General features: G+C 40.0%; 1 long non-coding RNA gene across 1 annotated transcript; it reads left to right on the top strand.

The window, feature by feature from the left end:
- Window positions 1–4,682: 4,682 nt before the first annotated feature.
- On the top strand, window positions 4,683–6,442 carry LOC311009565. Its single transcript, XR_014596662.1, has 2 exons — window positions 4,683–4,773; window positions 6,346–6,442. It is a non-coding gene; the product is annotated as an uncharacterized lncRNA (long non-coding RNA).
- Window positions 6,443–6,864: the final 422 nt, after the last annotated feature.

Raw genomic sequence — 6,864 nt, 5'->3', positions numbered from 1 at the left:
CCAAACAGGGATTTAATCTTGATCAAGAGGAGAATTCACAGAGCAACATGCTGGTCTGTTACTAAGTGTAGACTCAAAGTGTTGTGAGACGAACATGGTATTTATCCATCTTCTTGTGGGTTTGTTTTCACTCAGGTCACAGGGATGGAAGTCGTAAACTCCGATGTTTATCTAAACCTTGCATGGGTCGCAAACCCCACCTGGGTCATAAACCACACCTATGTCGCAAAGCACACATGGGTTGCAAAACACACACAAATGGCCACAGGCCACAGGTCACAGGTCACAGGACACATTTACATTCACACCAACCCTTCTCATGTGTAAGTCTTGATAGGGTAAAAGCTTTCTTCCCCATTTCTGTTCTGACCTTAGGAACAGTAAAATGATAAACGTCCTGAGAGCGGAGACTATAGGTACTACTATTCAAAATTAAAAGGGATGATAAATAAGATGGAATCATCTTAAGAATAGCCTTGTAAATCAGCACATACCAATGGCCGATACGGCGCACATATAAGGAGGGCCAATTTACATTCCTATATAAGACACAATGATGAGTTAGAGCTCCACAGTTTGTAATAAACCTCAGAGCACTATCCAGCATGAGGAGGCATTGAACGGAGGCATTCATATATAACACATCACCGTAATCAATAATCGGAAGAAAGGTTGACTCCACCAGTTTCTGTTTCACCCTAAAGGAAAAGCAAGACTTATTTCTAAAATAAAATCCAAGTAAAAGCTTCAGCTTCTTTACAGTATACTGAATATGTGCCTTAAAAGACAAGTGGTCATCGATCAAGAACCCTAGATATTTAAAAGTAGAGACAAGTTCAATTTGTTGACCATTACTAGTGAAAATTGACAGACTGACTTGATCTTGCTGATTTAGAATTAGTAAAAAACAGAAGTTTTGTTTTATCTGCATTTAGAACAAGTTGCAGTTGGCAGAGTTGTTCTTGCACTCTATTGAATGCATTCTGCAGATATACAAACACTTCTGCAAGCGTGGGTGCAAAGCAATATATGACTGTGTCATCAGCATAAAAATGAAAGGCTGCATTTGGAATATTCATTCCAATATTATTTATGTACAAAGTAAATAACAAAGGGCCTTGAACTGAGCCTTGAGGCACCCCCTTGTGGACAAACTGAACCTCAGAAGAGACACCTTCCAACTGGACAGCCTGGCTTCTGTCTTTAAGATAGTTTGCATCTCACCCCGTATAGTCTACTCTTTGGTGGGAACCTACTGTCTACGGTCAGAACGAGAGAGAAATCATCAAGAGTACACAGCTCTTAAGGACTTTGACACACAAAATCTTTTACATTTTAAAATAACATTACCTAGCTTTTTTTTCTTTTTCTAATGTTTCGTATGTTTAATATTTGATTACTTTATTTTTTATATAGAATCCCAAAGTAATGGGTCAAAGGAAAAAAATTGCCGTGTACACGGCAACATTTTGGTTGGTCCCACTAAATCTCACTCCAAGGTTTGTTGAAAAGTTGGCCTTACTGTTCCACAGTTGGTGTCATAAGAAAGTATCTGCATAACACAAGTCAAATTGGATCAAAACTATATTGAACTCTGCATATGGCAAAGAGAAACTGGTGAGAATAGAGAAAAGAAAAGAAAAGAAAAGAAAAAAAACTCCAACATTACCCACACATGCCAGTTACTACTCACGCATGGGATGAAGCATCAGCTCACGTGGTATCACAGACTTTGACTTTACTAAGGAAAGCCTCAACCTCCATAGGAGTACGATACAGGGTGGATTTACCCTCGTGGATAACTGTCAGCAAGGCGGGATATTGTAGTGAGTATTTTATATCCAGCTCACGGAGCTTTTTCTTGACTGAGTCAAACTGCCGTTGCTTCTTCAGTACTCCAGCACTGTCCAGGTATATGTACACCCTCAAGCCTTGGAATAAGAGATCCCCTTTCTCTCGAGCAAGTTGGAGTTTCTTCAGTTTATCCTGGAAGTTACAGTTTTTCTCAATTGTTTACACACAAATACTGGTACTTGAGACACAATGACCACAACATGAAACTCATGCACCAACACCCTGAACTAGCTCTGCTAAACTGCAAGCACAATTCCTGCTTTACACTCAAATTGCAGTTTTAAAACACACTTTTTTCAAAACACTACACACAATTCTCTGCATTTGGCACAATTTTCATGAAGAAAATATCTTGTTTTCACAAGGAACACACTGCCATTCAAAATTCTAAAGTTAATTTCCCTACTATGCACACTGACTCATCACATGGGAAAACACCTGCAACACAGTTTTACAATTTGCAATCAGAGCATTAGCATAAAAGTGCAACAGGTGAGCTCTTCTGTTTTGGAGCAATGGATGCCAACATTGGCAACAGAGGCAGAGCCAGAGGAGTGAGAGTACGAGGAGGAGCCTAGCATGGATTTGCCATGCTAGGCGATATTTCCCCCGCTGCTTGGCCATCGTTTGCATTGCCTGTGATGTGGATGAGGTGCTGTGGCCAGACCAAAACAGAAGAGAGGATGCGGGATAGTTGTTGTTGTTTTTTTTTTTTAACTGTATACAGTAAATTCTTCTGGTTTTGTATGTAGACCACTGATTATGCAACTTTGTGTTGGTTGGGATGAAAACTGTACATTACAGTATTCTTGTGGGAAAAATAAAATATATAAAAACATTATTCTAAAATATTTTACAACACATGTATGTATGTACTGTCTGTAGTGAGTGTAACACTGAACAAAAAAAGGCCTAAGTCATTATGGTAAATGGAGAAGAAGTGTTCATCGTGTTTTACATTGATCACATCAGTGTTCAACTGGTTCTTATAAATGTCTATTCATATGATGGTTTGTGTGTGTCATTTGACAACAAAATACCATTTTGAGAAGAAATAACATTGTTTTGAATGTAAAGTTTCATTTTGCAGGAGAATTGAGGGGTTTTGCCCATTGTGTGTGTGTTTTTTTATTTGTGTGTAGAGTTCTGAGAGTATGAGGCATGCATTCAGAAAATGTGTGTAAACAATCGAGAAAAACTGTAAGAAATTTTGCCAGTATTGGCCGTGGACCGGAGACCCGGGTACCCTCCCTGTGTAAAGTGCCTGTGCGATGAGCCCGTTCAAGGATGGGTGGCGATGAAAAGTTCATCTTGCCAAGGAGTTGTGGGATAAGTTGCTGGATGAAGCCAAGCATATCACAGCCCTCAGCATGCTCAGGGACATTTAGGAACCGCAGATTTGAGGAGCGACTGCGGTTCTCAAGATCCTCGACTTTGTCTGTCAGGTACTTTTTTAATTCTCCAGGTCTTTGACACGCTTTTCCAAATCGCTTAAAATCCTCGTTTCCACTGACTCTTTGTTCAATCACAGTCATATGATCACCAAGAGTAGTCAGCAATGATTGTAGTGAATTTATACTTGTTTGTAGCTGATCCATTTTCAGATCAATATGAGAGCACAGTTCAGATTTCATATGCTGCATGGCATCAAAAAGAGCTTAGAGGCCATTGTAGAAGGATGAGGTGAACAATGAGGTGAATAAATCGGCCTTAAAAGTTCCTTAATTGATGTAGTCCAAAAAAAGACTGATTCAAATGTTTAACGAGTGATGATGAAATGAGTCAAAACAAAAAGTTTCAACGGTCAGGAGAATTAGTTCATGATGCAGACTGAAAACTCAGGAAACGCTCACGGAGATTCACATGCAGCCATCTTTTCTTCTCACGAAAAAAAAAGGACTTTTACAAACTTTTCCGGAAAGACGGAAGTGGAGTCGACTCAGCGGTAGCAGAGGATAGAAGCTATCAGGCAAGTGTTCTTTTAAAAAAACTCCTGGTGTACTTACAAATTTTCAAATGCCTCGTTTTGTGAGTACAGACCCTATGTGTACTACTGCAGAAGTTTGGTAACATTCCATGCATTATTAGTGGGGTAATTTACGAGATATACACACTGTACCATCGCGCCAGTACTCAGACATTCGGCTGATAGCCCTATCTTGACCAATGTTGACCATCGCTAAAAATGCTTCCGAGGGGGTATTTAGCTGGATGTCATGGTGAAAATGACCCTAGGGTGCATTAACCATCGCTTTAAAGAACAGCTGCAGGAGATGCTAGCAAAAGGGATAGTGGAACCATCACACTCAGGCTGGGCCTCCCCAGGGGTTCTACCACCAAAAAAGGATGGAGGGCACAGATTTTGTGTCGACTACCATAAGACTAATGCTATCACAGAAACTGATGCATATCCCCTTCCCAATATTATTGAAATTCTCAAATCCCTCACAGGTGCTGCTCTCTTCTCTACAATAGATCTAAATAGCGGCTACTGGCAGGTGCCCATGGATCCATGTAGCAAAGCTAAGATAAGCTTTTATCACACCATTTGGCTTGTACCATATTAATCAGGGTACCCGGGGGGACTTAAAAACTTGAAAAAGTCTTAAATTTTATAACCGTAAATTAAGGCCTTGAAAAGGTCTTAAGTTTTGTTTACAAGTCTTAAATTTCATTCTCAAAGGTCTTCATTTTTCCCTTTCTTATCTGCATGATAGTACAGCTCAACAACATAACTGTATACTAAGTAAAACACTAACAAAAAAACAAAACATGGAACGTTGCGTTGTAAAATGATTTTTTTTCTCTCCGACTATCGATCTCCGACATGAGGTGGCATTAATGCACTGTTTCAACTAGGTGGTCGGAAAATCCTGATTTCCAAGTTTACTAGAACGCCACATTACGCTAGAGCGTGCAGTTAGCCGCTGACCCACCGATGTCGTCGCTCGCGCAGCAGCTTTGGTAGGAGTGGTGGTCCGATATCGTCTTTAGTATCCACGTCACCTCTGCCTTAAGAGTTGGCGTCGAGCCACAAAAAGCTCGTACGTTACCTGGCTGTGTGGGCTCGGTGCTGCTGGCAGCTGAGGTGACTGTTGAGGTTGGCGTCGGGTTTGCGGCGCAGAACTGGGATATGGGTGCCTGCTTCTGTGTAGCTGCTAAGCATGCTAAATGTTTAGCACTCTTCATGTGTGACTCCAAGGCCAAATGACCCATTGTACCGAGCTTGAATTTTTTTCGGCAAAGACGGCACTGAGCCTCCCACTCATTCCCCGGTACAGCCTGAACCCAGTCATATTTTGAGTCACTGAGCCACAGTGGATTAAATCTGCACTTGCCCATAACGTAAAATGAAAATATAAGCAAGCTCTTCAAAGTGATGTTCCCCGACTCGGAGATCGCGGCTACTTTCACATGTGGGAGCAACAAGACTGCCTATATTACCAAGTTTGGTCTGGCCCCTTTCATCACCAAACAACTGACCGACCAGGTCAATAAGGCGTCTGGATTTGTGGTCATGCTTGACGAAAGTCTAAACAAAAGCACAAAAACTAAACAGCTGGACATTCATCTGCGCTACTGGGTTGGTGACCGGGTCCACTCAAGATATTTTGGCTCTGAGTTCATGGGCCATGCTACGGCGCTGGACCTACTAAAACATTTTAAAGTATCCATTGCTTTTTTTCTTCTTTTTCCCCCCACAAATGTATCCTTAAACTGAAATATAGATGTTGTTTGAACTTAAATCAGAATAATAGAGTTCAAAAGCAGATAAACACCATTTTGAAAAAATGAAAAAATTAGCTGAGACTTTTTAATTATTCTTTGCATTATGTTGTTTTCAATAACTCTTTATGTTTTTTGAGTTACATCTGTTTTGTTTGTTTGGTTTGACTGATATCACCTGGTGTAAATACTAATTTAAAAATGTAATTTAAACTAGTTATCTTATCTCTTTTGCAAATTAACTCTCTTCATATATCTTTGCCACATAGTTACATAGGCTCTGAACAAGAGGTTAGAGTTAGGGCCATAGGAAAATGCATGTAGAGTAAACAGAAAAAAACTATATTGACAGCAGTGACGGTAATATTCTCCCTCACCACTCTCTGGGACAGAACCCTTTAACCTGGAGGCTTGAATCTCCACCACACTAGAATTTACAGATTACATAGTGCTATGATGTTATGACAGTGCCTATGATAGAATGCAACTGTGTTTTAAAATTTGTTTTTGATTTCTTGTAGGAATGTTTACGTGACCTTGATTTGAGGATGATGGTGTCTCTGTCCATGGACGGACCCAACGTCAATTGGCGTTTTTTTGAGATGCTGCAGAAGGAGCATGCTAAATATTTTGGGGGAAATGTATACATTTGGCGTGCACACACTTTATTCTTTATTAAAAGAAGTCATTGTTATTTGTCCCTGTGTTATTCTGTTATTCTGACGGATTTCTTTTGCATTATTTCCTAAATGTATGCCAGAATAGGTGCGAGGTTGGTCTTAAATTTCATCGGACGTGGTCTTAAAAAGGTCTTAAAAAGTCTTAAATTTGAGTGGAAAAATCCTGGGGGGACCCAATGTTATGCCGTTTGGGCTGACAAATGCTCCTGCTACCTTCCCAAAGGTTAATGGAAACGGTCTTAGGAGACTTAAAGGGGCAACATTTGTTTAGTCTATTTGTCAGGACTTGGACAAAGGAGAGGACTCAGATGCAGATGGGGACAGGTAGACAGGCTTTTATTCTGGATTCTCGTGAAGTGAAGCAAACAAATGGACTATGAACTCTATAGTCAGAAGGACGAGGGCTAAGAAATACAAAAATAAAACAAAATATCATGTGTTGGGGTAGTAGCAGGAGCAGATTTGGTTATCAACAGCTAATTATTAATGTCAATATGATTATCGATATTAATAATAATATTTAATATATTATCATGATATAATCATGAATAAACGGGGCACCACCCTGGGATCAGGGAAAAGATAACCTAAAACTGTATTCAGT

This window comes from Eutrigla gurnardus, assembly GCF_963514095.1.
Source record: "Eutrigla gurnardus genome assembly, chromosome: 23".
NCBI classification, from domain to species: Eukaryota; Metazoa; Chordata; class Actinopteri; order Perciformes; family Triglidae; genus Eutrigla; species Eutrigla gurnardus.
This window is presented reverse-complemented; position numbering and strand designations above follow the sequence as displayed.